This window comes from Gorilla gorilla, chromosome 12, assembly GCF_029281585.2.
Source record: "Gorilla gorilla gorilla isolate KB3781 chromosome 12, NHGRI_mGorGor1-v2.1_pri, whole genome shotgun sequence".
In the NCBI taxonomy this organism is placed as follows: domain Eukaryota; kingdom Metazoa; phylum Chordata; class Mammalia; order Primates; family Hominidae; genus Gorilla; species Gorilla gorilla.
The window spans coordinates 76,697,737-76,704,058 of NC_073236.2; positions in this window are offsets into that span (position 1 = coordinate 76,697,737).

The window sequence follows — 6,322 nt, forward strand, 5'->3', positions numbered from 1 at the left end:
GTACCTGAAAGTGATGGGGAGATGGAACCAAGTTGGAAAACACTCTTCAGGATATTATCCAGGAGAACTTCCCCAACCTAGTGAGGCAGGCCAACATTCAAATTCAGGAAATACAGAGAATGCCACAAAGATACTCCTCGAGAAGAGCAACCCCAAGACACATAACTGTTAGATTCACCAAGGTTGAAATGAAGGAATACGTTAAGGGCAGCCAGAGAGAAAGGTCGGGTTACCCACAAAGGGAAGCCCATCAGATTAACAGCGGATCTCTCAGCAGAAACTCTACAAGCCAGAAGAGAGTGGGGGCCAATATTCAACATTCTTAAAGAAAAGAATTTTCAACCCAGAATTTCATATCCAGCCAAACTAAGCTTCATAAGCGAAGGAGAAATAAAATATTTTACAGACAAGCAAATGCTGACAGATTTGTCACCACCAGGCCTGCCCTAAAAGAGCTCCTGAAGGAAGCACTAAACATGGAAAGGAACAACCGGTACCAGCCACTGCAAAATCATGCCAAATTGTAAAGACCACCGAGGCTAGGAAGAAACTGCATCGACTAATGAGCAAAATCACCAGCTAACATCATAATGACAGGATCAAATTCACACATAACAATATTAACTTTAAATGTAAATGGACTAAATGCTCCAATTAAAAGACACGGACTGGCAAATTGGATAAAGAGTCAAGACCCATCAGTGTGCTGTATTCAGGAAACCCATCTCACATGCAGAGACACATATAGGCTCAAAATAAAAGGATGGAGGAAGATCTACCAAGCAAATGGAAAACAAAAAAAGGCAGGGGTTGCAATCCTAGTCTCTGATAAAACAGATTTTAAACCAACAAAGATCAAAAGAGACAAAGAAGGCCATTACATAATGGTAAAGGGATCAATTCAACAAGAAGAGCTAACTATCCTAAATATATATGCACCCAATACAGGAGCACCCAGATTCATAAAGCAAGTCCTGAGTGACCTACACAGAGACTTAGACTCCCACACATTAATAATGGGAGACTTTAACACCCCACTGTCAACATTAGACAGATCAATGAGACAGAAAGTCAACAAGGATACCCAGGAATTGAACTCAGCTCTGCACCAAGCGGACCTAAGAGACAGCTACAGAACTCTCCACCCCAAATCAACAGAATATACATTTTTTCAGCACCACACCACTCCTATTCCAAAATTGACCACATACTTGGAAGTAAAGCTCTCCTCAGCAAATGTAAAAGAACAGAGATTATAACAAACTATCTCTCAGACCACAATGCAATCAAACTAGAACTCAGGATTAAGAAACTCACTCAAAACTGCTCAACTACATGGAAACTGAACAACCTGCTCCTGAATGACTACTGGGTACATAACGAAATAAAGGCAGAAATAAAGATGTTCTTTGAAACCAACAAGAACAAAGACACAACACACCAGAGTCTCTGGGACACATTTAAAGCAGTGTGTAGAGGGAAATTTATAGCACTAAATGCCCACAAGAGAAAGCAGGAAAGATCCAAAATTGACACCCTAACATCACAATTAAAAGAACTAGAAAAGCAAGAGCAAACACATTCAAAAGTTAGCAGAAGGCAAGAAATAACTAAGATCTGAGAACTGAAGGAAATAGAGACACAAAAAACCCTTCAAAAAATTAATGAATCCAGGAGCTGGTTTTTTGAAAGGATCAACAAAATTGATAGACCGCTAGCAAGATGAATAAAGAAGAAAAGAGAGAAGAATCAAATAGACGCAATAAAAAATGATAAAGGGGATATCACCACTGATCCCACAGAAATACCAACTACCATCAGAGAATACTACAAACACCTCTACGCAAATAAACGAGAAAATCTAGAAGAAATGGATAAATTCCTCGACACATACACCCTCCCAAAACTAAACCAGGAAGAAATTGAATCTCTGAATAGACTAATAACAGGCTCTGAAATTGTGGCAATAATCAATACCTTACCAACCAAAAAGAGTCCAGGACCAGATGGATTCACAGCCGAATTCTACCAGAGGTACAAGGAGGAACTGGTACCATTCCTTCTGAAACTATTTCAATCAATAGAAAAAGAGGGAATCCTCCCTAACTCATTTTATGAGGCCAGCATCATCCTGATACCAAAGCCGGGCAGAGACACAACCAAAAAAGAGAATTTTAGACCAATATCCTTGATGAACATTGATGCAAAAATCCTCAATAAAATACTGGCAAACCAAATCCAGCAGCACATCAAAAAGCTTATCCACCATGATCAAGTGGGCTTCATCCCTGGGATGCAAGGCTGGTTCAATATATGCAAATCAATAAATGTAATCCAGCATATAAACAGAACCAAAGACAAAAACCACATGATTATCTCAATAGATGCAGAAAAGGCCTTTGACAAAATTCAACAACCCTTCATGCTAAAAACTCTCAATAAATTAGGTACTGATGGGACATATCTCAAAATAATAAGAGCTATCTATGACAAACCCACAGCCAATATCATACTGAATAGGCAAACACTGGAAGCATTCCCTTTGAAAACTGGCACAAGACAGGGATGCCCTCTCTCACCACTCCTATTCAACATAATGTTGGAAGTTCTGGCCAGGGCAATTAGGCAGGAGAAGGAAATAAAGGGCATTCAATTAGGAAAAGAGGAAGTCAAATTGTCCCTGTTTGCAGATGACATGATTGTATATCTAGACAACCCTGTTGTCTCAGCCCAAAATCTCCTTAAGCTGATAAGCAACTTCAGCAAAGTCTCAGGATACAAAATCAATGTACAAAAATCACAAGCATTCTTACATACCAATAACAGACAAACAGAGAGCCAAATCATGAGTGAACTCCCATTCACAATTGCTTCAAAGAGAATAAAATACCTAGGAATCCAACTTACAAGGGATGTGAAGGACCTCTTCAAGGAGAACTACAAACCACTGCTCAATGAAATAAAAGAGGATACAAACAAAAGGAAGAACGTTCCGTGCTCATGGGTAGGAAGAATCAATATTGTGAAAATGGCCATACTGCCCAAGGTAATTTATAGATTCAATGCCATCCCCATCCTGCTACCAATGACTTTCTTCACAGAATTGGAAAAAACTACTTTAAAGTTCATATGGAACCAAAAAAGAGCCCACATCGCCAAGTCAATCCTAAGCCAAAAGAACAAAGCTGGAGGCGTCACGCTACCTGACTTCAAACTATACTACAAGGCTACAGTAACCAAAACAGCATGGTACTGATACCAAAACAGAGATATAGATCAATGGAACAGAACAGAGCCCTCAGAAATAATGCCACATATCTACAACTATCTGATCTTTGACAAACCTGACAGAAACAAGCAACGGGGAAAGGATTCTCTATTTAATAAATGGTGCTGGGAAAACTGGCTAGCCATATGTAGAAAGCTGAAACTGGATCCCTTCCTTACACCGTATACAAAAATTAATTCAAGATGGAATAAAGACTTAAATGTTATTCCTAAAACCATAAAAACCCTAGAAGAAAACCTAGGCATCACCATTCAGGACATAGGCATGGGCAAGGACTTCATGTCTAAAACACCAAAAGCAATGGCAACAAAAGCCAAAATTGACAAATGGGATCTAATTAAACTAAAGAGCTTCTGCACAGCAAAAGAAACTACCATCAGAGTGAACAGGCAACCTACAGAATGGGAGAAAATTTTCGCAACCTACTCATCTGACAAAGGGCTAATATCCAGAATCTACAATGAACTTAAACAAATTTACAAGAAAAAAACAAACAACCCCATCAAAAAGTGGGCGAAGGATATGAACAGACACTTCTCAAAAGAAGACATTTATGCAGCCAAAAAACACATGAAAAAATGCTCACCATCACTGGCCATCAGAGAAATGCAAATCAAAACCACAATGAGATACCATCTCACACCAGTTAGAATGGTGATCATTAAAAAGTCAGGAAACAACAGGTGCTGGAGAGGATGTAGAGAAATAGGAACACTTTTACACTGTTGGTGGGACTGTCAACTAGTTCAACCATTGTGGAAGTCAGTGTGGCGATTCCTCAGGGATCTAGAACTAGAAATACCATTTGACCCAGCCATCCCATTACTGGGTATATACCCAAAGGACTATAAATCATGCTGCTATAAAGACACATGCACACATATGTTTATTGAGGCACTATTCACAATAGAAAAGACTTGGAACCAAGCCAAATGTCCATTGATGATAGACTGGATTAAGAAAATGTGGCACATATACACCATGGAATACTATGCAGCCATAAAAAATGATGAGTTCATGTCCTTTGTAGGGACATGGATGAAATTGGAAATCATCATTCTCAGTAAACTATTGCAAGAACAAAAAACCAAACACTGCATATTCTCACTCATAGGTGGGAATTGAACAATGAGAACACATGGACACAGGAAGGGGAACATCACATTCTGGGGACTGTTGTGGGGTGGGGGTAGGGGGGAGGGATAGCTTTAGGAGATATACCTAATGCTAATTGACGAGTTAATGGGTGCAGCACAACAGCATGGCACATGTATACATATGTAACTAACCTGCACATTGTGCATATGTACCCTAAAACTTAAAGTATAATAATAATAAAATAAAATAAAAAAAGAAAACAAAGATGTCTCAACTCTTAAATGGTGAGAGAAGTAATGAGCCATTTAATTAAACACACTTACAATTTCTTTCCTGGCTGGAGCATCTCCACTCAAAACAACTGCATTTAGGATAACTTAAACTTTATGTTCCCCTTTTGAATCCTGGAGTAGAAATAACATGGTCCTGTCATTAACATTTGGTAGAATTACCTATTTTGCTATCCTGGGAGAGACAAGCTACGATTTTACTTAACTCAACAGGAAGGATCCTGGGACCAACAACCTGAAGTGTCCACACTCACATTCCTTTACCTGCATTTGATCTTGGTGAATTTCAATAATGTTTTTCACATATTATTGGTACGGTGGATCATTTACCACTGATGATCAGAGTTTCACAGTAGCCAAGAGGTTTTCTCCACTTACGCAGTTTTGCTACCTTTAAATTTTTAGGAGATATGATTTCTAGCTTGGACACATGTGCGTCAAAAGTACAATCACTTTTAGAAGCAGCTGCTCTTATTGACAAACATTCCAAATAATGTTTTGGAGAATTTGGTGAATGGAATGACCCTACATTTCTCAGATAAACTCACCATGCTAATAATGCTAATCCTATGGATGGATTCAGGACATGGAGCTGCCATAGTCACTATTTCCTTCTCATTTTCTTCCAGCAAATCTGTATATGAGAATGATAACCAACCCCATGCCTAAATTCCCATAAAATCAGCCACCTTTTCCTTCAGAGACAGTGTGATGATGACGTCACCTTGTACAAAGTTAAGGTCTTATCAGCAGTATGTGAAAAAATCGATTTTATGTTTTTTCATCATGTTCAGTCCAGTTACAACAGAAACCAGTCACTGTTAACAAGGATAATTTGAAGTATTTGTGGATTATTTATCCTTTCTCAACCCTCTGGAACTGTTAACATGCTGTTAAACTTATCAGTCAAAGATCTGGTATATGTTCTGGCTAAAGGAGCTGGGTACTTTCAATGGAGAGGTAGGGTGGACATAAGTGTGTAGTATGCTTTTGATCTAATTATGTTGTTTCTATTACTGATGAAGGTTGATGCGTTCTAGATATTGAGAGACAGACTAAAGTCTTTATTTTTGCCTATCATATTCATTCATTATTTTTTCTGGTTCTTTGATATTATCATCACAGATTGTTTGCCACCAAGGCAATGTGAAATTAAGTAATTCTGCACACTGTGAGTGATGATAATGTATGTAATTCATAAAACTACAATGTTTGTCAGCCAAAAAACAGACTCCCTTGTTCTTCAAGTGGAGCTTCTTTGAAAACTTCTGTAATAAATTTCTGGACTTCACTTGAGCAACAAGTAATGGTTTCCAACAAATACATGGAAACTAAAAAACTGCCTCCTGAATGACATGTGGGTAAACAACAAAATTATGGCAGATATGAAAAAATGCTTTGAAACAAATGAAAATAGAGACACAGTGTACCAAAACCTCTGTGATGTGGCAAAAGCAGTGTTAAGAGAAAAGTTTATAGCACTGAATGCTTATGTCAAAAAGATAGAAAGATCTCAAATTAACAACCTAACCTCACACCTAAAGGAACTAAAAAAAACAAAGACAAACTAAACCCAGAGTTAGCAGAAGAAAAGAAATAACTAAAATCAGAGCACAACTAAATGGAGACCCAAAGAAAACATGCA